This window comes from Tachyglossus aculeatus, chromosome 19, assembly GCF_015852505.1.
Source record: "Tachyglossus aculeatus isolate mTacAcu1 chromosome 19, mTacAcu1.pri, whole genome shotgun sequence".
In the NCBI taxonomy this organism is placed as follows: domain Eukaryota; kingdom Metazoa; phylum Chordata; class Mammalia; order Monotremata; family Tachyglossidae; genus Tachyglossus; species Tachyglossus aculeatus.
Window position 1 is genome coordinate 10,398,937 of NC_052084.1, and position 27,900 is coordinate 10,426,836.

General features: G+C 46.2%; 1 protein-coding gene and 1 long non-coding RNA gene across 2 annotated transcripts in view; one reads left to right on the forward strand and one right to left on the reverse strand.

The window, feature by feature from the left end:
• Positions 1-8,531: 8,531 nt before the first annotated feature.
• Positions 8,532-26,126, reverse strand: LOC119940693. The gene is made up of 2 exons (XR_005455030.1): positions 26,024-26,126; positions 8,532-9,225 (listed from the first exon to the last, which is right to left on the reverse strand). It is a non-coding gene; the product is annotated as an uncharacterized LOC119940693 (long non-coding RNA).
• The window catches only part of ESRRG (estrogen related receptor gamma), a 449,507-nt gene continuing 447,698 nt past the window's right edge, over positions 26,092-27,900 (forward strand). Inside the window, exon 1 of the mRNA XM_038760932.1 lies at positions 26,092-26,169. The gene's annotated coding sequence lies outside the window, so the exon portion shown is untranslated. The remainder of the gene's footprint in view (positions 26,170-27,900) is intronic.

Below are 27,900 nucleotides of genomic sequence, written 5' to 3' on the forward strand. Positions count from 1 at the left end.
GAGAAGTACATGCACATAATAATAATGATGGCATTTGTTAAGCGCTTACTATGTGCAAAGCACTGTTCTAAGCGCTGGGGAGGATACAAGGTGATAATAATAATAATAATAATAATGGCATTTGTTAAGCGCTTACTATGTGCAAAGCACTGTTCTAAGCGCTGGGGAGGATACAAGGTGATCAGGTTGTCCCACATGGGGCTCACAGTCTTCACCCCCATTTTACAGATGAGGTAACTGAGGCTTAGAGAAGTTAAGTGACTTGCCCAAAGCCACAGAGCAGACACGCGGTGGAGTCGGGATTTGAACCCATGACCTCCGACTCCCAAGTCCGTGCTCTTTCCTCTAAGCCACGCTGCTTCTCATGCTTCTCACACGTAGATGGAACTCTAACCTCATGCAGAATTACAAAAGAAAGCAGCTTTGCACGCAGCAACGCAAAGCACCGTACAGGTTGCTATGGGCCGCACGCGCTCTATAAGAGGAAAGGGGGCTAAGGAGCCCGGAATTCTTTGGGGCTTTCTTGGAGATCTCTCGACCGGTAATTTTCCTGTCTCCAGGGACAGTCCAGTCCAGAACTCGGTTGTCCCAGAGAAATCTGGCTTTTCACAACTCCTTGCCTGTCCAGTCCAGCACCCCAAAGGCTGGGCTGAGGGGGCCGGGAGAGACAGGGAAAGGAAATAGAGAAAAGAAAAGGGGGCTGTGGCTCTCCATCCCTTCCCCGATTCCTCACTCATCATCATCATCATCATCTATCGTATTTATTGAGCGCTTACTATGTGCAGAGCACTGTACTAAGCGCTTGGGAAGTACAAATTGGCAACATATTGGCAACAATTGGCAACACTCCCCTCGCAACATTCCTAGGTATAGTCGGCTTTGTGTGGCAGGAGAAAAGACAATTTTCTTTGGGAAGAGGGGGGGAGTGGAAAGGGATTGACTGGGACGGGGTTCCTTCCCACCTTTCCTTTCATCTCTCGTGGCGCCCCCCGCCTCCCCCCCTCCCTCCAGGATCTGGAGTTTGAGAAGAGAAGGGATTTCCCGACTGGGAAAGTGACTGTATTTTAATTTAGGGCGAGAGGGGGGTTCAGTAATCGCGAAGTTAAGGGGGCGTCCAGCTCACCGTGCCACTCCCACCCGTCTCTTTCTGTTGGGTCACACCATGTTGCCCTTTCCTTAAATCACCAGGGAAGGGATAACAAATTCGGGAAAGGGGAAAGAAGAGTGGTCTCTACGTTGCCCTCTTCAAGAGCTTTCGCGCTGAGAATTGCCCCGGGGCGACTACTAAATGGTTCCCTTCCTCCCACCTCCTTTTCAGCCCCTTATCCCGGCCTCGCACTCCTTCCGTCCTCGCCCGTCATTCCGGAGAGGAAGGTAAAAATGGCAAGTTCGCCCCTCCTGGGCCAAGGGAGAGAGGAGGGGGATTCCAGCCAGCCTCTGGCATTCCATCTCTGTCGTTGCCTTGTCTCCGGGTTAGCGGGCCCTCTCACGCTTCCAGGAGCCCGGGGGAGGGAGAAGAGGGATCCCGGGAAATAAATTATAATTTAAAAAAATGATGGCATTTGTTATGCGCTTACTATGTGCAAAACACTGTTCTAAGCGCTGGGGAGGATACAAGGTCAGCAGATTGTCCCACGTGGGGCTCACAGTCTTCATCCCCATTTTACAGATGAGGGAACTGAGGCCCAGAGAAGTTAAGTGACTTGCCCAAAGTTACACAGCTGACAATCGGCGGAGCCGGGATTTGAATCCATGACCTCTGACTCCCAAGCCCGTGCTCCTTCCATTGAGCCACGCTGCTTCTCAAAAATAATAATAATAATAATGATGGCATTTATTAAGCTCTTACTATGTGCAAAGCACTGTTCTAAGCGCTGGAGGTGATCAGGTTGTTCCATGGCGGGGGCTCACAGTTTTAATCCCCATTTTACAGATGAGGTCACTGAGGCACAGAGACTTGCCCAAAGTCACACAGCTGACAACTGGAGGAGTCGGGATTTGAACCCATGACCTCTGACTCCAAAGCCCGTGCTCTTTCTACTGAGCCACGCAAGGGAGCTGGACTCGGCCCTCCGGTCTAAGCCAAAATCCCCTTGGCTGTTTGCGCATCCCATGTCCGGGTCGGGGCAGTGCATGTCGAGTCCGGTCAAGGGGTTTACGGGACAGTAGTTGGAGGCTGGGGGAGGGTTTGGAAAAGCTAGCTCTACAGAGAAGCAGCGTGGATCAGTGGAAAGAGCCCGGGCTTGGGAGTCGCAGGTCATGAGTTCAAATCCCGACTCTGCCAATTGTCAGCTGTGTGACTTTAGGCAAGTCACTTAACTTCTCTGTGCCTCAGTGACCTCATCTGTAAAATGGGGATTAAAACTGTGAGGGACAACCTGATCACCTTGTCTCCTCCCCAGTGCTTAGAACACTGTGCTTTGCACATAGTAAGCGTTTAACAAATGCCACTATTATTATTATTAAAGACAGAGGTGTTTAGCAGCTTCTTCAAAGGTCATCACTCTCCAAACTGCCCCGGCTCCAGAAAGCCCAGGTCTGACAGCGATGAGCAGCGTGGCTCAATGGAAGGAGCACGGGCTTGGGAGTCGGAGGTCATGGGTTCAAATCCCGACTCGGCCGCGTGTCTGCTGTGTGATTTTGGGCAAGTCACTTAACTTCTCTGTGCCTGCTACCTCATCTGTAAAATGGGGATTAAGACTGAGCCCCATGTGGGACAACCTGATTACCTTGTATCCCCCCCAGCGTTAGAACAGTGCTTTGCACATAGGAAGCACTTAACAAATACCATCATTATTATAATTATTATGAGCCTTTCTATGCCGCTAATCTTCTCCCCCAAGGACGACAGAGACGAAGGCAGACCCCCGGCTCTACCCTCATGGCCTTTCCTACGTCTCTTCCTCCTCCGACGGCCAGACATTTTGGCCGGTCACTTTTCCTTCCCAAAGTGACTGATACCCCGGTTCAGCGATTCGGATAGAAGGCTAGGGAAAGAAAGAGACGGATCATCATCAATAGTATTTATTGAGCGCTTACTATGTGCAGAGCACTGTACTAAGCGCTTAATAATAATAATGACATTTATTAAGCGCTTACTATGTGTGAAGCACTGTTCTAAGCATCGGGGAGGTTACAAGGTGATCAGGTTGTCCCATGTGGGGCTCAGTCTTAATCCCCATTTTACAGATGAGAGAACTGCGGCACAGAGAAGTGACTTGCCCAAAGTCACGCAACTGACAAGTGGCGGAGCCTGGATTTGAACCCATGACCTCTGACTCTAAAGCCCGGGCTCTGTCCACTGAGCCACGCTGCTAGGCTTAGACGGATCATTGGAGTGGGGCTCTAGATATCTGCGCATTTCCCCCCCGATAAAGCAAAATAAAGTAAATTTTCTCAAATGACAATAAAAATCAAACTCTTTCATCTCCTCTCCCCACAACTTTTCGCTCCTGCCTGGGGCGGAGGTGGGGGGAATCTGGTGTTCCCCAGGAAAGGGGGGGCTCCTGCGCAAAATTACGCCCGCTCCTCTCATTTGTTAGCTGATTCCATCAAAAAGTTCGCTATTTATAGGCTACACGCACCCACCCCGAGGAAGAGCAGGGCTCCCGCGTGCTCGTTTCCCTGGCGAAGTGGAGAGCGGTCCCTGGGGAGCCTGAGCTGGTGTTTGGTTTTGCCTGATGATTTATTTTGTTTAGTTGCGGCCCTTGCCGCTACTTCGGACGGGGTGGGGGGAAGAAAAGGGCAAGATTCCGGAGGGAGACACTTCCCAGTGGTTGAGAGCCGACCTGCTGTCATCCAGCAATGTGAGTCTGAGCCTCTGGGTCCCCGGGTACAGATGGGCAAGGGGCAGCCCCACGTCAAGCCTCTCTCCCCCTCCCTCATTCCTTTCCTCCCCTCCTTTTCTGCTTCCCTTTCCCTCTCCCACTAGCAGCCCCTCCCAGCGTCCGCCCCCTTCTTCTTCCCTCCGACCTTTTGCGGTTTAGTTTGCTCCGGAGAGAGTAGAAAGGACATTTTAAAAAAAAGGAGAGAGAGAGAAAGAAAAAGAAAGAGAAGTGGCCTAGTGGGAAGAAGGCTGGGAGGAGACGCCAGGGACTTGATTTGGAGGGGAATATGGGGGAAGAAGGGGGGGACGGGACGGGAAGATAGGGGAGGGAAACGGGAAAACGTATTGCTCCACAACCTCGGAGCTGGTAGGAACTGGAGACAGAAAGATAACTGTTGGTGGAACACCGACAATCTATCTCCCGGCAATACAGGTATTGATTTGTCAATCAAAAAAACCCAGGGATGGCTCCGGAGGGAAAGGGGGATGGAAGGAGTTTGGGTGAACCGTGACTTGTCCGCAACCCCCCGAATATACTTCCCGAGCGCTTAGTACAGTGCTCTGCACATAGTAAGCGCTCAATAAATACGATTGATGATGATGATGCTCAGAACACAGTAAGCGCTCAATAAATACGACTCAATCAATGGATGGAGAACCAGGGAGAGAAAAGGCCGCATCCCTAAGCGGCAAACGGAACCCGACGAGTTAAGTTTTCGGGGCCAGTCGAACGAGGGAGAAGCGGGGAGCAGATTGCCGAGCGTCTTGTGGGCATTTACCTTTGTCTTCATTATTCCAGTCATTAGAGTTGGACATGTGTGTTTTGGAAATCAAATTCTATCGGAGAGACCTGCGGGCGGGCGCGAGTTGGTGCGCGGGCGGAAGGGAGGAGGGGAATTGGCTTTTCCTCTCGTTTACCGCACGCGTTCCTAGAGACCCGGAATGTTAGGAAGGTAGAAAGTGATCCCTGGGGGAGTGAAGAGAAAAAATAAATCCCAGGTTCAGGCGCGCAACGCTCCAAGAGGCCTGTCTGGGCGCAGGGGATGCCGAGGCAAGGTTATCTATCACTAGGGGGGAAAAAGCGCAAATCTGTCCCGGGGGCAAGAGGGGATGGGGGGTGAAATGCCACTGCAGGGCACTAGGCCCAGGAGTTGGGTCGAGGTGGAAGGACTGCACAAGTCAGAAGAAAGCCCCCTTGGGTGCCCTTCCTAGCCTGAGCCCCTTTTTCCTCTCCTCCTTCCCCTCCCCACAGCACTGTATGTAGTTGTACAGATTTCTTACTCGTACATATTTACTATTCTATTTATTTTGTTAATGTGCATATAGCTATAATTCTATTTGTTCTGACGATTTTAACGCCTCTCTACATGTTTTGTTTTGTTGTCTGTTTCCCCCTTCTAGACTGTGAGACCGTTGTGGGGTAGGGACCGTCTCTATATGTTGCCCACTTGTACTTCCCAAGCGCTTAGTACAGTGCTCTGCACACATCATCATCATCAATCGTATTTATTGAGCGCTTACTATGTGCAGAGCACTGTACTAAGCGCTTAGGAAGTACAAATTGGCAACATATAGAGACAGTCCCTACCCAACATTGGCCTACAGTCTAAAAGGGGGGAAAACAGACAACAAAAACATGTACAGTAAGCGCTCAATAAGAGTGAATGAATGAATGAATGAATGCCCTTCGGCTCTCTCCCGTTGGTTTGCACGGAAGGACGGGAGAATTTGGAGAGAGCGCTCGCCCTCAGGAGCCAGGCATTATAATAATAATAATAATAATAATAATAATGGCATTTGTTAAGCGTTTACTATGTGCAAAGCACTGTTCTAAGCGCTGGGGAGGATACCAGGTGATCAAGTTGTCACACGTGGGGCTCACAGTCTTAATCCCCATTTTACAGATGAGGTACTTGAGGAACGAGCCCGGGCTTTGCAGTCAGAGGTTATGGGTTCAAATCCTGACCCGCCAATTTGTCAGCTGTGTGACTTTGGGCAAGTCACTTCACTTCTCTGGGCCTCAGTTCCCCTATCTGTAAAATGGGGATTAAGACTGTGAACCCCCCGTGGGACAACCTGATTACACTGTAACCTCCCCAGCGCTTAGAACAGTGCTTTGCACATAGTAAGCGCTTAATAAATACCATCATTAAGTGACTTTTCCCAAATTACACAGCAGACAAGAGTCAGGATTAGAACCCACCACCTCTGACTCCCAAGCCCGGGTTCTTTCCACTGAGCCAGGCATCCTCTCTGCCGCTCCGTCCAGCTGACCTAAGCCCTGAGCAGGGCGAGAATCAGCAGACACCTGGCTTCTCTTGCCCCCCCCCCGCACCCAGGTTCTCCCTCCCGGCCTGGTGCTATTCGCCACACAGGGGGTCCGCATGGGTCCTCTTGACCCTTCACCCCACTTTAGAGCAGAGTTGCACTTTTCACGGGCAGCAAATTACCCAAACGGTAGCTCAAACCAGGTGGCCAAGCGGTGGCGGGCCTCTGGCCTTTGAGGGTCTCCTGGCGGGTCGTTCACGGATCTCGCCAGTCATCATCATCATCAATCGTATTTATTGAGCGCTTACTATGTGCAGAGCACTGTACTGAGCGCTTGGGAAGTACAAATTGGCAACAGAGACAGTTCCTACCCAACAGTGGGCTCACAGTCTAAAAGGGGGTCCTCTGCGAACCGTTCACCCACAAGCCTGGAGCCCCCCATCCTTTCCCAAGAAGGTCAGGATTCTTGGGCACCGACTCCTCGGCGCAGGGGCCCGAGCCCCCCGCAAGTCTTCCTGTGGGGAAGGAAGGGCCTGGGGTCTGATCCTTCGGGCTCCCCGGGAGTCGATAATAGCAATAATAATAATAGTATTTAAGCGCTTACTATGTGCAAAGCACTGTCCTAAGCGCTGGGGGGATACAAGGTGATCAGGTTGTCCCACTTGGGGCTCACAGTCTTAACCCCCATTTTACAGATGCACTGAGGCCCAGATAAATTAAGTGACTTGCCCAAGGTCACACAGCTGACAACTGGCAGAGTCGGGATTAGAACCCATGAGCTCTGACTCGCAAACCCGTGCTCTTTCCACTGAGCCACGCTGCTTCTCCAATCAATAATCAATCCCAGGAAGGACGGGGGGGAGGGAGAGAGCGGATCTCTTCCAGGGAAGTGGAGCGGGGTTGCTCCGGCGTAATCCCCCTCCTCTGGGTCCACAGGGTCCCCGGACCCACCAAATCCGAGGAGAAGCTCCTCTCTGCTTCTCTCTGGGCTCTTTTTCCCCCTCTCTCCCCCTCCTTCCCACTCTCCTTCTGCAGGTAGGCGCAGCTCCCCCGGGAATCCCAGGATCTCCACTCCCACCAGCTCTCCCCTCTCTCCCCCTGGAGATTCTCTGGGATACTTTTTCCCCAACTCAGACATAAGCCCGGCCCGAGGAAGTGCTCTCTGATTCCCCGGTGAGGGAGCCAGGAGGAGGGAGAGGGGATGGAGGAGGAGCTGGAGAGGGGATGGAGGATGCACAGGGAGACAAAGAGGGGCTGGAGCGGGGTGAGTAGGGAAGGGGAGAGGGAGAGGGGATGGAGGAGAGCGAGAGGAGGGAAAATCGAATTTTCCCAAATCATGATTGCCTCCCTCGACGACATGGCTAACTCTGATCCTGATTTAGTAATTGTGGTATTAAGCCCTTACTACGTGTCAAGCACTGAACCAAGCGCTGGGGTGGATACAAGCCGATCGGATTGGACACAGGCCCTGTCCCTCTTGAGGTTCTCAGTCTTAATCCCCATTTTACAGATGAGGGTAAACTGAGGCCCAATGAAGTGACTTACCCAAGTCCACACGGCAGACTCTCTCTCTCGGGGTGAGAAGCTCATTAAGAGGAAAAAGACTTTCGGTTAAGGGCCCCTTAGACACTTCTTTGATGGAGGAGAGGTCTCTGTCCATGGTGTCGAGAGCTGCAGGGGGATTACCCCCGCGCCTTTTACAAATGTTTCTCTTTGCTGCGCGCTCCGCTCGTCCTCACTAAAAGTTGGTCGCGACCGGATCCAGAACTCCTGGGATAGAGGGTCCAGCCGGCTTCCCCTGACTCCTCATCCCACCCTCCCGACATGTAAAACCTGCGCATTCAGGTGACAGTAATCCTCAGCCTGAGTTTTAGCTCCAAAAAGAAGCCAGGACCCAGCCTATCTGTAATAATAACAACAATGATGGTATTTGTTAAGCGCTTACTTTGTGCCAAGCACTGTTCTAAGCGGTGGGGGGATACAAGGTGATCAGGTTGTCCCACGTGGGGCTCATTGTCATAATCCCCATTTTACAGGTGAGGCAATTGAGGCACAGAGAAATTAAGTAGCTTGCCCAAAGTCACACAGCTGACAAGTGGCGGGGTCGGGATTAGAACCCAAGACCTCTGCCTCCTAGGATCGTGCTCTTTCCACTAAGCCACGCTGCTTCCCGTAGTTCGGCAAACACCTGTATTCCAAGCAAAATGCTGGGACGGTGGGGGAAAAAAATGCTAGAGTGTCGGGAATACCAAAAAGTGCAATGAAACTTCCGACAAGTGCTGAATAAGCAAGGGATTAGGAGGGGGAACGACCTGGGCTTCTTCGGGACACCTGGACACCGAAATTAACCTCTTGGTGGGTCTTGATCATCACTCCGTGAAATGCACGTGGGAACTGTCCGCTGTATCACGCACAAGCAAGGAGGAGGAGGCAGAGAGGGAAGGGAAAGGAAGGCTCACACCTTTATGATGAGACATAACTGGTCAAAAAAGATACCTTCCACCTCGCCCATCTGTACCCCTGTTTCCCCCGCCCCAGACGGCAAGTCCAGGGATCCCCCAAAACATCCAGGCAGTCCTGAGCCCACTCATCTGTTTTATTAACGAGGCCTTTGGGCTCTTTCTTCTATTCCGACGACAAAAGAGGCGTAGAGTCTGGCGCCGTGATCGGTTTGCAGTTCCTTTTCGATGTTATGGCCTAAGTTTTCTCTCCTTTTTTTTTAAATTTCTGTCATTGGCCCGGTCTATCCTGAACCAGAGCTTTGGGCCGCTTTAAAAAGTCCAGACAGGCATGCGTTCTGCCAGGTAAAAAGTAGTTATCGAGTGTCCACAGGCGAAAGTCTTCACCGCCTTCTCCTCCCCAGGTCTAAACCTCCAGCTGGTGTTTTGTAATTGAAGCTTTCTAACCCTGAGGTTAAAAGCCCCGAAATCACCTGAAAACACCTGGGCCTGACGTAGCTGAGAAGCAGCTCTGCACGTGGTTGCCGCAGAGAAGGGAAGGGGCTTCCACAGCTCACGTGGCCTTGACCTGCCTGGGGAGGAGTCGTTGTTTTTGCTGTTGCTGCCGTCGCCGCCACCGCCTTCACCGTCTGGGTGAGTGAAGTCCCTTTTCCTTTTGGAGTTCTCTGAGCTCTGTAAATCCAAACAGGAGTTTTATCCAGAAATAGAGAGCCAAAAAGGGGGCAAAGCCACAACAACCCACAGACAGCAAGGTGGACTCACCGGTTACTGATTCCAGTTTACTTTAATCTTCCTTCATGGGTAGAGTCAGGCATTCCTAGACCACTTCTGGTGTGCCAATTTCAGATTAGCCGTCATACCTATTTGTGGAATTTGAATTTTGGGGAGTTTGTCATTTGGATTGGTGTTGGGGCCTAACCTGACAAAAATTTGAATGAAGGTGGGCAATATTTTTCTCTGTGTTCCTTATATCTAATAAGAGGTGGGCTTAAACCTGTGTGTTACTTCTACATTTTTTTCCACATCCACAGAAACAATATAAAAGTCAATCATATTTTGCCTGAGCACTTACTAGGTGTAGGGCACTGTACCAAATGCTTGGAAGAGTACAGTACAACAGAGTTTGGCAGACACATTCTTTGTCCATAGGAGCTTATAGTCTAGAGGACTACGGTACAGCATTGTATTGCTACTACTTGACTTGTTTGAAAATAGGGTTGGGTTAGCCTGAGATTTAATTTATGAGCCTGAGGAAGGTTAAGGAAATGTAAACCATGCAGCATTTGGTCTATATTCATTGTAGTGATTACTCCCCCCCCGCCCCCCCCCCCGCAAACATTGCTAATAAGAACATTGTGACCTCATGAGAGACTAAACATTTATGCAAAATTAACTTCTTTGAAGTAATGGGGTCTTTGATTTTTATCTCCCTGCTTTTTTTATTTAGAAGATCATTGAATCTAAAAGTCACAGCAGCTTTAAATTCAAACAATGATTAAATTATTGATGATGATGATAAACGGCATTACTTTTCTCACCAGAACTATTAAGGTGCTGTATTTGAGTAAAACTATTCAAGCCAATTCAAAGGGGGAATTCTTCCCTACCCAAATACAGTAATCAATAATGACTAAATCAGCCGAAATGCTGATGGTGTGAATTTCTGAAACAGAAATAGCATCAGAGGAATTCAAGTTTCCTTCTGCAAACTGAACCAGACAATGATAAACCAAAAATGACGTTTGAGAACAATGGGTTAACAAGATAGGGCAGAATTAAATTAAAGGGCTAATAAAAGAAAAATGGCCTGTTGCTGCTCTCCTGGCATCTTCTATATGTCTTACCACTCGAATATTTTTGTTGTTCTGGGGACTAAACATTGTTCAATAGGGGACCCAACCATTTGCATATCACTTTTTTCTTCCTTGATGCACATACAACTTTCTATCTTGAGAACTCTGAAAGAACTTGCCTCTATGAGCCTTTGACTTCGTCAAATTCAGGTTATCAGACACTACACTGGATTGCAGCAAGGAGCACCTAAAATTACCACTGTTGTTTAAGGAAAGGAAACAGCTCATGGCCTGCTGATCCTCTTATTCACAGAACTCCTGAACTGCTCAGATAAGGTGTCAACCCTATGAATGAGACCTTTTATCTCAAGACTTTTTTTATCAGTTTCATCTGCCAATAAATAAACCTGTGTTTAAATAACATTAAGGATCTGCCTTAAACCAACACCAACCAGGAAATTCAAAGTAAAACCTGACACTGTGTCCTTAACTCAGTTTTTTTTAAAAAAACAAAACAAAACACTATGCAAACCTAGCATGACATATGAAATTCCTGGAAGAAAGGGGAAAGCCACAGTATGGTCATATAAATTGAATAGGTGTAATTGGTGTGCTGAATTTTCACATGAAAACTCAATAAATTGTTAAACCACAGCAAAACTATATATCTTTTTCTTAACTAGGGCATGTTCTCTTCTTCTCCCTCCACCCCTTTTTTTAATGTAACATAACAGTCATTCAAATGACCACAAACCAATCAGGCCTAGGAGATGAAAGAAATTAGGCAGACCTGAAAGTAATGATACACCACCAAAGGATTACAATGCAAGTACACTGTAGGTTATGTGAAAAACTTTTGTGTACAGATATGGGGGCAGAACATCTTAAGACAGAGGAAAGCCCCCATTTCCCCATCACAAAGCAATCACTATATACTCTGTACCATATTATCAATGATGAGTATCCATCTATTAAAAGTCAAACTTTCCAAATATTCCTGTAGCTTCAAAGTCAACCTTTGTTTCAAGTAAATCCTTATTTTTATAGTCATATAATAGTGTTGACTTGAGAAATAGGTTATTTTCTCTCCTAAGAGCCACTTAAGTGTGAAGATTGGGCATAGTTAGTCGTTCTGATCAGAGAGAGTCTTGAGGCCCCAAAAAGATCTTTGTAGGATGAGCCTAAATGAAATTGAATAAATCCTGACTCTCATTCTGTTGGTGTTTTTCAAAGGAAACTGTCATTGGGGAGCAGTTGAGTGTTGGAAATGTCTTACTGAATTTCGACTGTGTAGACAGCTAAATGGGGTGCATAATTCTGGCCAGTATTCTCTGAGAGCAGATGCTTGTCTCTCAAAGCCTGGCAGAGGGATGGGTGGAAGAATATGGGCAAATTGAATGCAAAATGCATAGTCTAGTGATCACTTTTGCAGGACCAGTGATTTCTTTATTTTTTAAAAAGATGGATTTGGGCTATTCAGAGAAGCAGCATGGCTCAGTGGAAAGAGCCCGGGCTTTGGAGTCAGAGGTAATGGGTTCAAATCCCAGCTCCGCCACTTTTCAGCTGTGTGACTTTGGGCAAGTCACTTCACTTCTCTGGCCTCAGTTCCCTCATCTGTAAAATGGGGATGAAGACTGTGAGCCCCCCGTGGGACAACCTCATCACCTTGTAACCTCCCCAGCTAGTAAGCGCTTAGTAAATGCTGCCATTATTATTATTATTATTATTATTATTATTCACACTACTGTTTGGGCCAGGGCTTGCTGAGTGAGGCCCAAAGCAGGGTCCTGTAGGCAGTGTCCTGGAAGGCTTGGGGAGTTTGGGGAAGAAACATTGAGAGGGTGGGGGTCAGGGAGTTGACCCACTCATCAAACCAAATTCCTCTCAAGCCTCCTGAGGTGAGAAAGGGACACCTGAGTTACCAGGAGAGGTGCCTATTGGCTGTACCCTGACACTTCTCGACATGCCATTTGCTAAGCAGAGTGGCCTAGTGGAAAGAGCACAGGCCTGAGAGTCAGAGGACCTTGGTTCTAATCCCACTCTGCCACTTAAATGACTTGCCCAAGGTCACCCAATCCAACTTCTCTGTGCATCAGTTTCTTCACCTGTAGTAAGAGGATTCAGTACCTGTTCTCCCTCCCTACTAAACTGTGAGCCCACTGTGGGACAAGGACTGTGTCCAACTTGACTATCTTGAATCTAGCCCAGTACTTAGCACATTCATTCATTCAATCGTATTTATTGAGCACTTACTGTGTGCAGAGCACTGTACTAAGCGCTTGGGAAGTACAAGTTGGCAACATATAGAGACGGTCCCTACCCAACAGTGGGCTCACAGTCTAGAAGGGGGAGACAGTAAGTGCTGAACAAATATTGTTATTATCACTCCCGGGACAAAGTAAGCCCTGGTTATATGATGGAAATTCCTGTGTCCTGATTCAGTATGACCAGGTGTGCTACATAATGCCTTTCCAATGAATGACTCTGGGCTTATGCTGTAACCCAAGGTACCCTATAGTCTTCCCAAACAATCCTCCACTCATGACTGGAGTAGCAAGGTTTGTAAACCTATTGCTCTCATGATAAGGGAAAAGGGTATAACACTCCATTATTTGGTGTAGCCAGGGTGCAGGGTGGCCTTGGAAACTCATCCTTATGCATAGCTGAGATTTGGGTAGAGACAGCTCAAACAAAGCAAACAGCTTAATATGCTCTGAGGACTCAAGGTCTTAACAGTAATTACCTTAGTACTAAATATGAGTAGTAGTAAGAATTATAATTGCATGAGCTACTACTTGAGAAGCGGAGTGGTTATTTCACTACTCAGGCACAGTTGATGACCCCTGGAACTCATTGATCAAATGGCCTTCTGGGACCATAAAGGACAAGGGGAGCCCAAGAAACCTGATCAGTCTTGCTACCCTGAAGTGCCAAAGCCATTTGTGGAGGGAGCCACAGTTTTCTGTTCCATCTCCCGGAATCAGGCACTGTTCTAAGTGATGGAGAGGGTACAAGTAAATCAGGCTGGATATAATCCCCATCCCACATGAGGCTAACAGTATAAATAGGAGGGTGAGCAGGTATTGAATCCCCATTTTGCAGTTGAGAAAACTGAAGCACAGAGAAGTTAAGTGATTTGCCCAAGGTCACACAGCCGGCAAGTGGTGGAGTCAGAATTAGAACACAGGTCCTCTGGCTCCCAGGCCTATGCTTCACCCATTAGGTCACGCTGGTTATTAATAGCTGTTGTGATGCTGTTTGTAATCTATTTTAAGATCTCAGCAGCTGAGTGAGTTTTGTTTGTATCTGATGCAAATCATTATATTGGTACAGAATTTGGGAACCTTCCAAAGGCATGTCAACAGACCTCACCATATGTCAGAAATCACTGTTACGCTTGATGTTCTATATGTTCTTATTAAGCTAATTAAAACATATTTATAACCACAAACTAGATACAGAACTAGCTATATCCATTTTATTGAAAGTAGATGGGGAGTTAAGAGTTTAGATGTTTGAGAGCTCTGACTATGAAATCAGTGTCTTGGAAAAAGCAAATGCCAAATCCTTCTTTTAAAGGCTTTCTTTCTCCTATATCTGTTTAGACAAATTCCTTTACAAATTCAGAATTAATCCAAATCTACCTTACTAGTCACAAGTAGTAATGTTAATAATAAATCAAGCAAAGCTCAGTATTAAGCACTTTGGAGACTGCTTTTTTATTCAGGAAGTTAGAGGATTTATTGCTACTTTTCAAAGAATAATAATCATGGCATTTGTTAAGTGCTTACTTTGGGTCAGACACTGTTCTAAGCACTGGGCATCCCAGGCTACTGACACTTTGATCCAGGGAAATCCCTGTGGGAGCTGGAGCTTGCCCCAAAATAGGCTACCAAAGGCTGTAGCAGATACGACACAATAATACCTTAACTTTCCATAACACTTTCTCAAAACTTATCTCACCTTAAACCTCCCACGGTCATGAATTATATTGAATAAGGTTGTAACCCACCTGAAGGCAAAGACCTGGGTCTCTTCCCCATCTAGTCTGTCATGTCTATCTACTCTATTGTAGTATGCTCTCCTAAGTGTGTAGTACAGTGCTCAACACTCAGTAAATACCATTAATAAATTCCGCTCATTTAAGAAGCTATTGAAACTTCTGTTTTACAAAGACATGGTGAAATACAGATTTTAAATAAGTTGTTGAAGGTTCACTGCAAGTTGGTGGCAAAACTAGAGCTCAGGTTTCCTCTTGGAACTTTGGCCTTGCTCCAAGGAAGAGCAACACACTTGGGGCTGTGGTGTAGCTTAATACGGGGGAGCTGCGGATGGGCTGTCCCAAAGTCTAACTCTTGCTCCTTCCGGTTGACTAGAGGACCAGAGCCTGCTTCCTTAAGCATCTTTGTGCACAGGCAGAAATAGATCTCTCCGCACTGCATCCCTGGGTTATCAGGACCCAGCGGCCCTGAGCCTTATGATGGTGCAATTGAAATACTTGAGGTATTCAGAAAGAGTTGGATCTAGTGCAGGGCTCAGCAACCTTTTTGGACAGAAGAGCACTTGGGCTTGGTCAAAGGCCATGAGAAGCAGTGTTGCTTAGTGGATAGCTGTGTGACCTTGGGCAAGTCACTTAACTTCTCTGGGCCTCAGCTGCCACATCTGGGGATTAAGAGTGAGCCCCATGTGGGCAGGGACTGTGTCCAATCTGATTAATTTGTACCTATGCTAGTGCTTAGAACAGTGCTTGGCACATAGTAAGTGCTTACCCTTTTTTTTTTTTTGAATCTAGGATCTACATATTCTGACCCGCTCAGCTAGGTTGGACTAAGTCTTAGGCCTGTGGGCTGAGGCATTTTGAGAAAATGGTTCCCATGGTGTGTCTCTTCTCTGGTAATTGTGAGTCATGGTCTGCTTTCTCAGGCAGCAAATAACTTTTTATAACATGAGCCCACTGTTGGGTAGGGACTGTCTTTATATGTTGCCAATTTGTACTTCCCAAGCACTTAGTACAGTGCTCTGCACATAGTAAGCGCTCAATAAATACGATTGATGATTATATGTAAATGAGTTATTCAATCAATCGTATTTACTGAGTGCTTACTGTGTGCAGAGCACTGTACTAAGCACTTGGGAAGTACAAGTTGGCAACATATAGAGACAGTCATCATCATCATCATCATCATCATCTTCATCAATTGTATTTGAGCGCTTACTGTGTGCAGAGCACTTTACTAAGCGCTTGGGAAGTACAAGTTGGCAACATATAGAGACAGTCCCTACCCAACAGTGGGCTCACAGTCTAAAAGACTCCTCCACCTTCAGCTTGTGGTCCCCCTAAACAGTAATCCTCATGTTTGAACAGTAGCAGAGATGTACTAGTCTAGCAATTTGGTGATTGAAACATCATAGAGAAGCAACATGGCTTAGTAGAAAGAGCCTGGGCTTGGGAGTCAGAGGTTGTGGGTTCTAATACCGGCTCCTCCACTTATCAGCTGTGTGACTTTGGGCAAGTCACTTAACTTCTCTGGGCCTCAGTTAGCTCACCTGTAAAATGGGGATTAAGACTGTGAGCCCCACATGGGACAACCTGATTACCTTGTATCTACCCCAGTGCTTAGAAGAGTGCTTGCCACATAGTAAGCGCTTAACAAATACCATTATCATCATCATAATTTCCAAGGAGGTTTTGCATTAAGTGGGGGAACCTCCCCACTTCAAAAGGAAGTCGACTCTTTGTACATCAAAAGGAATTTAGAGGATCACAGAAAAGAGTTATGGCTTATCTCTTTGAGTTACCTTAATTCAAAAGAAGTTCTGAAATACGTATGTGGGTGCATGTATGTATTTTGTGCAGTTTGGTTTATTTCCAGGTATGATTTCTTTCCAGCCTATCACTAAGCATTCCCAGATTAATCTTTCATCTCCATTCTCCTACCACTTTGACATTTATGTGCTCACAACCACCTGTGGCACTACTATGTAAATCTACTTACCCACTCTACTAGTTAAGCACTTATCATCCACAAAGCCATTTTTCCATTTCCTCTATCTGTAAAATTTTTTTGTCTGACTCCCCCTCCTAGTGTGTAAGCTCCTTGAGAGCAGGAATCATGTCTTTCCATTCACTTATCCTCTTCCAACCATTTAGTTCAGTGCTCAATAAATATTACCTGATTGGGCCCTGATGCACAAGATGTTCAGCTAATTATTGGACTACAATAATACTCATCCCATTAAAAAAAACTACTGTTGCTGTTTCATTGCTATATTATAATAGCATCAGGAAAGTTTTATAAGTTGACCATTAGCATCTGAGTGTATTGTGCATCTTTAGGTAAGCTTATATTTGCAAGGAATGCATTTAAAAGGCCCCATTAAATGATGAATGGCTCCATTGGAACTTTTAATGAGATTTGGTGGTCAGACAGCCAAAGGAAAAAGTATTTTTCGGCCTAAAAACCACATCCCTTGGCTGTGACACTACAGTAATAAAACTTGTGAGCTTCAAAGAAATAATTTTTTAAAAATTCCTAATCATTGTACCTATGACTTAAGTATCTAATGTGCATAAATGACTCCCATTGCATTTTTTAGGACGTTTTGCTTGCATTACAGTTACATAACTGTACATAGGACAGACCATCTAGCTGGTTACTTATGTAGTTTCAATATAAAAAGGATTCCAGTTTTCTCCTTTTTCCCTTGCTGTTGTCTAATGAAATACATTTACCACACTAACCATTAGCTCTACATATTTTTACTTAGGATAGGCATGTCAAATGTATAGGGTCACTTATGGCATTATTCATGTGTATGTGGGCCACCCTTTCTGTCTTTAAAAACTTCAAATTAACATATTTTATATAAAGTTATAGACCCCCTTAATACATTTTAAATAGAACAATCATGAAGTAAAATTGGTGAACAGGACAAACTTTATGGGTTGCCTATAAGGCACTTTCTGTGGTCTGGAACAATAGTCCATGATTAGGGGGAAGACACAGGCAGGAAGACAAAAGAAAAAACAGACAAAAATACTGAGGCACACAGCTCATAGTCAGGAGTGAGGATCACACAAGCACACCCGCAGAGAGCACACTTACACAGCATTCAGATGATGTACCCCTCAAAGCAGCCAAACCTCAGCAGCAACAGCGGGAGAGACGGTGGAGAGAAAGCAGAAAAGCTGCAGTCAGGGCCATCCCTCCATCCCTCCTCTGGCTGATACTGCTCTGGAGTAGAGAAACTGTTATTGTTGCCGGGGTCTATTTTCTAAGATGGGCAAGGGTGGCCTTTGCAATCTCGAACAGGAATCCAGCTGGCAGAGTGGCTCTGTGCTAAGTCACTTGGTCTTGCTCTTTCCTGCTTTGTTTTTCAAATTGTCCCCACTATCTGCTAACTCCCCTGCCACTATCAATGTCTCTTCCTCCTACCTTCCCCTTCCCTTCAGCTGCTCTGTTCTTTGACTTAGTTCCTAGACGAGTTTTTATTAAGCACTCCAAATATAAGATATTCAGCGGAATTAACTATACTCTTTTCTTAACTACAAGCTTGTAATCTTTACTACCCAAACCTGCAGCTGAGCTCTGCAGGTTTCTCCCCCTTCTAGACTGTGAGCCCGCTGTTGGGTAGGGACCGTCTCTATATGTTGCCACCTTGTACTTCCCAAGCGCTTACTACAGTGCTTTGCACACAGTAAGCGCTCAAATACGATTGAATGAATGACTGCAGCATATTCTTATTGTGGCAAGTTCTAGGCATTCTCTATACTCTTGTGAGCTATGAGAGCTCAATTAAACAAGGTGGAATAAGCTGTTTGTTTTTGTTTCATGGTACTTGTTACGTGCTTATGATATGTGTCAAACACTGTTCTAAGCACTGGGGTAGGTGCAAGTTAATTAGGTCAGACACAGTCCGTGTTGCGCATGTGGGCTCACAGTCTTAAGTAGGTGGGAAATTCACTTGACCTCTCTGTATCTTGGTTTCCTCATCTGCAAAACAGAGGTAATACCTGCCTTTCTAATGACCTCACAGGTAGTTCCAATCATAGGCCTACTTAAAAGATAAATGACTAAACATAGACAAGGTTATGTTAGGATGAATAGTTATGATTCCTTGCTGTGTTCCACGAAAAATCAAACTTCTTGGCTAGTTATGAGATGGAGAAGTTAGGCTTTCTTTTTGTTATTGCTCAGTGCTGAATGTACACAGAGAAGAAGGGTCGGATGTTAATATTGATGTTAAGTGCTCAGTACAATGCTCTGCACACCCTGCTCAAATGCCACTAGTTAATCATCCAAACTCTCAATAGGATATTTGAAATGTGTGCAGTATTATTTCCATGTGTACGGATGTTGAGAGAATAACTGAATTTGTGGAAACCCAATTTTATCCATTAATGTTGTCTAATTATATTTAGACCTAAAAACATTGTACTGAGTTTACTTGCAAAAATATTTTTAGAAATACAACATGTTTTCCTTCCTCAAGGAGTCACTTTACATGTGTCAAAACCCCCACATCACAGCCAAATTAAAATGTAGGACTAAACCTCAGTTTAATTTCTGCCATTTGAGCTGCCTATACAATGGGGGAAACGATATTTATTCCTCATAAATTTCTTTGACACTTGAACATTCACTTAAAAGTGGCCAAGTAGAAGCAGTGTGGCCTAGTGAGAAGAGCTTGAGCCTGTGAGTCAGGGGGCCTAGGTTCTAATCCTAACTGCCACTTGCCGGCTATATGACCTTAGGCAAGTCACAACTTCTTGGTGCCTCAGTTCTCTTGTCTGTAAATGGGGGCTAAACTCCTGTTCTCCTTCTCTCTTAGACTGTGAGCCCTGTGTGGGATTGAGACTCTGTCCGATCTGATTATCCTGTAGCTTCCCCAGCACTTAGTGTAGCATATAGTAAATGCTGGCAAATACTACTATTATTATTATTATTATTATTAATAAAATACTTAACTATCTCCATTACCTATACCACCCTTCCATGGTGTTTCTGTCTTCGGCTGCTGAATCATTCCAGTTATACACCACCCCCTTAATTACAAGTTGATGTCTGAGTTTGGGGTAAAATTAGACAAATTTGAGTATGATTCTGGATCCAAAGCACAATCTTCCTTCTTTTAACCAGCCAATCTTCCTTGTCTGGTCTAGTGCAGTGCCAGATGAGATCCCGGCAGAAATAGTTATTTAAATCTTTCTCTCCTCCATCTTGCCCCCTTCCCCTCACACACTAAAGAAGGGCAGGTATATTTCTGCTTCCATTCCCAACAGTTACCAACACTGCAATGTCCGGCAGAGCAGTTGGCAGACAACAGAGGGATTTCTATTCCCCTAGTGCCCATGGGATCCACCCTACTAGAGAAGCAAAACGGCATAATGGATAGCGCACGGGCTTGGGAGTAAGAAGGTCATGGGTTCTAATCCCAGCTCCCCCACTTGTCTGCTGTGTGACCTTGGGCATGTCATTTCACTTCTCTGGGCCTCAGTTACCTCATCTGTAAAATGGGGATTGAGGCTGTGAGCCCCACATGGGACAGGGACTGTGTCCAACCCGATTTGCTTGTATCCACCTCAGCGCTTAATAGAGTGCATGGCACATAGTAAGTGCTATAATACCGCAGTTATTACTTGACAGACCTCAGCCCGGTTGATGCCAAAGAGTCACTTTAGAACTTTCTAGGGGTTAAAACAAGAGTCCTAGGCTGATAATATATTCAGACACCTGTGAAATATGTTCCTCCCAATATACCAGATATATTCCGTATATGTATATACAAATATTATATATTTGCATATATACATACCATATTCCTTATATAAAATTAAAAGCAGTTGTCTACTCATCAGTTGAGGACATTTCTTTTTCAAAAGGGATACTTGTAATTTCCCATTTTAAGAAATAATCACAGTGAATTTTTCTTTTCATTGAATGGCTTTGTATTGCCAGCACTAAAAATGGAAGCTGTTGTTCAGAGAATTAACTTGACAGTATTCCCTCACTTAATAGTCCAAGTGTTCCAACGCTAATTTAACTCTTTTAACAGGGGTATGAAGTGCAGTGAGTGTTCCAGTGATGTGGATGGACCCCTATATACTAAAAACACACTGGTCATGGGCAACCATGAGCTCTTAAAACCATTGAGTGACATTGGTCTAGGTCGATTCACAGAGAGGTGGGAGGCTTCTGAGCTCATTAGTAAACTCTGATACATCCCAATTTTTATTTTGGGATCTGATTCTTATAAATTAAGTGCAGGATGATCTGTGGTGGGAGATTCAAATATATACAATTTGTATTTCTTCCATGCACTTAGTCCCACCTCCTAAAACAACAGGGACTAACCCCCCACCTGCTATTCCTCAGCACTTTTACGTACATACCCTTTTACTCCATGGCTTCTCTTTTATCTGTAATTTAATGTCTGTCTCTTCTCCCACACATATACACGCTTAGACTGAAAGCTCCTTGAGGGTGGGAATGTGCCTACCAACTGCATTGCATTCTCCCAAGCACTCAGTACAGTGCTCCGCACTCAACAAATGTCACTATTTGACTATAACTCATGAGCATATTTCTGTGTATGAAAATTAGTTTTACCTCTAGTTTGATTTATTTTGAACTTGTTCAGATTTTCTTTGAACATAACTAATTTTAAGGACTTTACCAAGTGAAAGAAATTAGGAACTGAGTAATTCATTTTTCTTTCTAACTCCACCATTACTTCAGGATTATTTTGTCCCTGGTTGGAAGCAGAATATTGGATGGCTAGCTGGATCACTGGATTGACCTAGTAATGGCCTTGCTTATGTTATGCCCACTGACTTGTTGGCATTGCCTACATTCAGCCTTTCCACACAACATAAAAGTAGAAAAAAAATCTCCCATTGACATTTTTCAACTAAATGATAATTGTATTTGAACAACTTACTCTGTGTAGATCACTGCAATAAGTGCTTGGGAGAGTTCAAAACAACTGAGTTGATAGATATGTTTCCTGCCCACAAAGAGCTAGAGTAGACACAGTCTCTGTCCCTTATGGAGCTCACCATCTAATGGGGAGGAAGAACAGGTATTTTATCCTCATTTTACAAATAAGGAAGCCAAGGCCCGGAGAAGTTGTGACTTTGCCTAAGGCCACCAAGCAGGTAAGTGGCATAGCTGAAATTAGAATCCAAGTTCCCTGATCCCCAGCCTTGTGTTCTTTCTACTAGGTCACACTGCTTCCTTTGTTGATACTTTATCCATTCTTCAAACCGTGCATAACTGAAAGGTCCACTTAAGACACCCAGGCAAACAGATATGGGAGCCCCAGCCCCAGGGCCTGAAACCAACTGAGGTGTAAGCAAGAATTTTACTACAAGGTGGTAAATTGATCACGGCTGGTTTCAAATATTTTGCCACCCTGAGTCGGGAAAAACTTGCCACCCTCTTCCACTCTATATAACTTCACAGAATGTTGGAATCACCAAACCTAGAGGATTTCTCCACAGACACCCCACCCTGCCCTTTCTGCTTGCTCCAAAGTCATTGTGTTCCCCTCCTATCATCAATAGTATCTTCTGAGTGCTTACATATACAGAGCACTGTACTTAAGCACTTGGGAGAGTACAGTACAACGGAGTTGGCATACGTCCCCAGACACTGCTTCTGGTAGGTGGGCACTTAGACATTTTTAGCCCCTGCGGAAAATGTCGTCTTTCAGTCATCTCCCTGATGGTGAACCTTGAGACAATTGCCTCTCTACCTTACTGTCAGAAGCCAGCCCTGAATCCAACACCTGGCCAAAGTACTGCAATTTTAAAAGGCTACTTTTGTTCTCTGGTGTCAACCGTTTCCTTCGCTGAGATGCTTTGTGTGGGAAGGACTTGGGGGCTAGTAAGCATTTTTTTTTTTTTTTTACAAGTTCCAAAAAACCTAAAATATTAGGATTCAGGTGTTATCTTCCTTGTATGCCATCATAATAACCTTTTGACCTTCTGGAGTCAAAATATGATGGAGTGGCCTGGATTCTTTGCTCTTTCCTGTGCACACCTGCACACACTCAAAATTCTATACTTGCCAGTTTGCCCTGTTGGGGTAAAAAGGCTTAACTGCAGTTCAGAAAGATTAGTGATGAAAAATGAGTCATGTTAAGACAAATATTTTGGGAAGCACTAAGTAATTATGCTTTTTCTAAAAATTAAGGGCTTCATTTTCTTCATTTCATCTCCTTGAGATGTCTTCTAGACAAGGCACTATTCTAAATGGTGCTATACGTAGACCTCAGAATTCTAGGTTTCTTGTGCCTTAAGCTACTGCCAAAAGAACCCTCAATGGACATTAAAGGTACATATCTTTCATAATTATAGTAAGCATTTTACCATTCTTAAATGCTTGCTCTCCCCTGTAAAGGGGCATGCACATTTAGAATTCAATTTCTCCTGAGGAGTCCTGAGCTGTTGGGGTTTTTTTTTAAGGCAAAATAGCTAGGGGGCACCTGTTTCAAGAGGGAAAGTAAAATGGAGTTTGCAAAATGATGAAACTTAGGTGAGTCAAATTTTAGGCTTCACAACTTTTGCAGTGTTTCTTAAAGGGCTCAGCCCTGAGGTCATTATGTAGAAATTCTAGGGGACAAATCCCCTGGATTGAATACTAATGTTGATTTCTTAGGAAAGTGCTGAAGTTACTTTCTAGATTAACAGACTACACTAATATTACCAGAGAAAAATGGACAAAACCCACTTGAAATTTCTACAGGATTTTGTCCATTTATAAACACCATTAATTTGAGGCTCTCATAGTACTTCACAAGTTTCAATTGACAGCAGCTTACTCCAGTGAGGTAGGGACAAAGAGGAAAATCACATCACATTTCACATCTACATAGGCAACAGAGGCAGTTAAGGGAAAATACAGGAAAATAACTTGAATGAAAATTGCTCCTTAAAGAACTCATTTTCATCCAACAAAAGAGGGCTGGTAATCATTCATTTTTTGTTGTTATTGCAATTGGTGAATGGTAGATTTGGCTTGTGCTTCCTTTCGGCATGTCTTCTGACTGGCCTGGGATGTGTGGGAATGGTAGCCAACATTCAGCGATGCCAGCACTCCTGCCTCTTTCCTCACTCTTCCCCTCTATCTCACCTCTGGCCTGTCTGTCTACTGGACTCTGATTAAGGTGTAGTGGATAGAGCGCGGGCCTGGGACTCAGAAGGCCCTGGGTTCTAATTCCGCCTCTGCTGTGTGACCTTGGGCGAGCCACTTCACTTATCTGGGCCTCAGTTACTTCATCTGTAAAATGGGGGTTGAGACCGTGAGCCCAGCACCTGGGACAGGTGCTGGGGTGGATACAAGCAAATTGGGTTGATTTGCTTGCATCCACCTCAGCGCTTAGTACAGTGCCTGGCACATAGTAAGTGCTAAACAAATACCACAATCATTATTATCATTATCATTATTTCTAGTGAAGTTGGAGAGATGGGGATTAGGGAATGGAAAAACATAAAGTGCTCTGAAAAGTCAGGCACAAAGTAGGGTGCGCAGTTGCATCTACCTGCAGATGTAAAAACTGCCCTAGTTACTGTGGAGTTGGGAATATCATGTTTATCTAGTATAGGATCATGACTAAGAAAAATCCTTTTTGCAAAACTTAGCTGGGAATAATACTTTTTGGTGGGGGTGTTTAGGCCAGAGGGGTTAAATGACAGCTACAAGGTCAAATGATCTGAAGAGATTTAGAAAGGAATGGCCTTGATTTCCTGGCTCCTATCACGAGACTCCAGCCTACAGGCTCTGCTTTTCTAGAAACTCAATCGTTCGATTGTATTTATTGAGCACTTACTGTGTGTAGAGCACTGTACTAAGCACTTGGGAACCTTATGGCCAACTGTTTTCACCAGCAGGCTATTCTGATTCTTGCCTATCTAAAGTTAGGCTCTCTCCAGAACTATTAAATGGTTGTTGGATTTTTAGCTGCATAGAAAGATGTAGTGAGTTGCTGGGTCCATTCCATTTTGAAAGTACTTCAAATGAGTAAACTAGTCTTAAATCTTCAGCAGTTACCTATGAGCTCAGAAACAGCAGCTCAAAAGTGTTTCCTCCAATCAGCCTGTCTTAGCAAATACAATACTCTCCCACCCGCTTTATTTTTTGAGACCTCTGCTTCTAAAGACATCTCTTCTCCTGGATTTTGAAGCATTCATTCATTCAATTCAATCGTATTTGTTGAGCGCTTACTGTGTGCGGAGCACTGTACTGTACTAAGCAATAAGTAAGGCATATATACTACTACTACCAATCAATCAATCGTATTTATTGAGCGCTTACTGTGTGCAGAGCACTGTACTGTACTAAGCAATAAGTAAGGCATATATACTACTACTACCAATCAATCAATCGTATTTATTGAGCGCTTACTGTGTGCAGAGCACTGTACTGTACTAAGCAATAAGTAAGGCATATATACTACTACTACCAATCAATCAATCGTATTTATTGAGCGCTTACTGTGTGCAGAGCACTGTACTAGGCGCTTGGGAAGTACAAGTCGGCAACACATAGAGACAGTCCCTACCCAACAGCGGGCTACTACTTTGACGGGCATCGTTAACAGTCCCTCAAAGGAAACCGCCAAACCAATTCTGACTTTAAAAAAAAAATTGGTAGTAAGCCTTAGAACAGTTGCGTTATACACAACTCCGAACCACAATTTTCTTCCCTGCAGCACAAAGCATTAGCACACATGTGTACAAATTGAATAAAGCTAATACAACCAGGGCAAACAGCAAGTAAGGGCTCCATAGGTTGTTCCCACAATAAACCGTGCCCCGTTCATCAATGGAGCTGTGTGTTGGAAACACATCCGACGGTGTTTTGGAAACAAGCGCTGGAGGCCTGGTGGGGTTCAGCCAGATGTAAATAAGAGCCCAATAAGAGGGCATGGACACTGAGAAATAATTACCCTGCCTCCTTGGACGGCCCATGCTCCTATTTCAAAAGAGCTGCAAAAACACTAGTTCTACTCCCCTGTCTGCCTTTCCTGCGGGGTTTTGGACGGGCGGATCTCCCGGCTTTAACACTAAGCTGGAGGGAAACACTCTGCTGAGGGTTTACGCCCTCCCCCTCGGCTCCCCCGCCTCCCACCCCCTTCCCCAATGGGCTTTCACGCACATTTCTGGAGCTCAAAATAGCCCCTCGCTCGAGGCCTACACGCCGCACGATAGAGAGATGCAAGTCAGCAAGTGCAAAGCGAGAACATTTCATGACTCTGTGTGATCCGGTCGGCGGTGGCGGTGCTGCTGCTTCTCGCCTCGGCCCCGGTGGGTAGAGAAAAGGGCTTTTTCGGGGGGCGCGGGGGAAGGGGGGGGTCCGCCGGTTTGGCCCCCCCACCGGGCAGGGTCTCGGTGGCCCCGACGGGGTTGAGGCCCCCCCCCACCCTGGCTTTTCTTTATCCCGGCGGGGGTCAAAAGGGAGCCGCGAATGTCACCCTGAAGGTAAAATGAAAGACAAAAGAGGAACGCATGCTGGATTTCCTTTTTTTTTTTTTTTCGCAGCGGGATTTAAAGGGGAAAATGCACATTGGCCCGAGCATCAGTGAGGCCCCCCGCAAACGCACCGCGACCGACCTCTCCCCCCGTTAATCCCCGTTTGGGGGGGGGGGGGCGAGAGGGAGAGGCGGGCACGTACCGAGTGAGCGGGCGAGGAGGGAAGGCTGGTCCCGGGTGCCCAAGTTGGCGTTGAGCGGAGGGGCGGGCGGTTGGGCGGCGTGACGTCCGCGGGTCACAGGGAGCGAGGACCGGCGCTACCACCGGGGCGGGGAGGCCCCCGCGCGGGTGAGTGCGGCTGCGGGCGCGACCCCCGACCTCCGACCCCCGACCCCCCCCCCCGCGGCCCGCCCGGCAGGGGGCGCCACCTCCTCCCCAAGGCCCCGGCGCCTTGCTTTTTCCGCCGCCGCCCGAGGTCCCGGGAGCCCGGGGAAAGGCGGGCCAGGTGCAATCAATCAATCAATCGTATTCATGGAGCGCTTACTATGTGCAGAGCACTGTACTAAGCGCTTGGGAAGTACAAATTGGCATCACATAGAGCCAGTCCCTACCCAACAGGGGGCTCACAGTCTAAAAGGGGGAGACAGAGAACAGAACCAAACAGACCCACAAAATAAAATAAGTAGGATAGAAATGTACAAGTAAAATAAATAAATAAATAAATAAATAGAGTAATAAATATGTACAACCATATATACATATATACAGGTGCTGTGGGGAAGGGAAGGAGGTAAGACGGGGGTGCAGTGAGGTGCAGTGAGCCTCCTGCGAGGGAGCGGCCCCCGCCCCTCCCATCATCAGGACCGTTGCAAGCGGCCCACCCCCATTTCCCAGATGAGACCGCCGAGGCCCCGCGAAGTTGCCCGGCGGGCTTTGGCGGCAGAGGGCGTGCGCTCCAATCCGTGTCACTTTGGGCAAGTCGCCTGAACTTCTCCCTGCCTCAGTTGCCTCATCCGTAAGACGGTGAGCCGCCGCCCCCGTGGGACAACCCGATCGCCAGCGCTTAGAACAGTGCTTTGCACATACTAACCGCTTAATAAATGCATTCAGAGTGTGAGCCCAACGTTGGGTAGGGACTGTCTCTAGACGTTGCCAATTTGCACTTCCCGAGCGCTTAGTACAGTGCTTTGCACATAGTAAGCACCTAATAAATGCTTTCAGACTGTGAGCCCAACGTTGGGTAGGGACTGTCCCTAGACGTTGCCAATTTGCACTTCCCGAGCGCTTAGTACAGTGCTTTGCACATGGTAAGCGCTTAATAAATGCTTTCAGACTGTGAGCCCAACGTTGGGTAGGGACTGTCCCTAGACGTTGCCAATTTGCACTTCCCGAGCGCTTAGTACAGTGCTCTGCACATAGTAAGCGCTTAATAAATGCTTTCAGACCGTGAGCCCAACGTTGGGTAGGGACTGTCCCTAGACGTTGCCGATTTGCACTTCCCGAGCGCTTAGTACAGTGCTTTGCACGTAGGAAGCGCTTAATAAATGCTTTCAGACCGTGAGCCCAACGTTGGGTAGGGACTGTCTCTAGACGTTGCCGATTTGCACTTCCCGAGCGCTTAGTACAGTGCTTTGCACGTAGGAAGCGCTTAATAAATGCTTTCAGACCGTGAGCCCAACGTTGGGTAGGGACCGTCCCTAGACGTTGCCAATTTGCACTTCCCGAGCGCTTAGTACAGTGCTTTGCACGTAGGAAGCGCTTAATAAATGCTTTCAGACCGAGAGCCCAACGTTGGGTAGGGACTGTCCCTAGACGTTGCCGATTTGCACTTCCCGAGCGCTTAGTACAGTGCTTTGCACGTAGGAAGCGCTTAATAAATGCTTTCAGACCGTGAGCCCAACGTTGGGTAGGGACTGTCTCTAGACGTTGCCGATTTGCACTTCCCGAGCGCTTAGTACAGTGCTTTGCACGTAGGAAGCGCTTAATAAATGCTTTCAGACCGTGAGCCCAACGTTGGGTAGGGACTGTCCCTAGACGTTGCCGATTTGCACTTCCCGAGCGCTTAGTACAGTGCTTTGC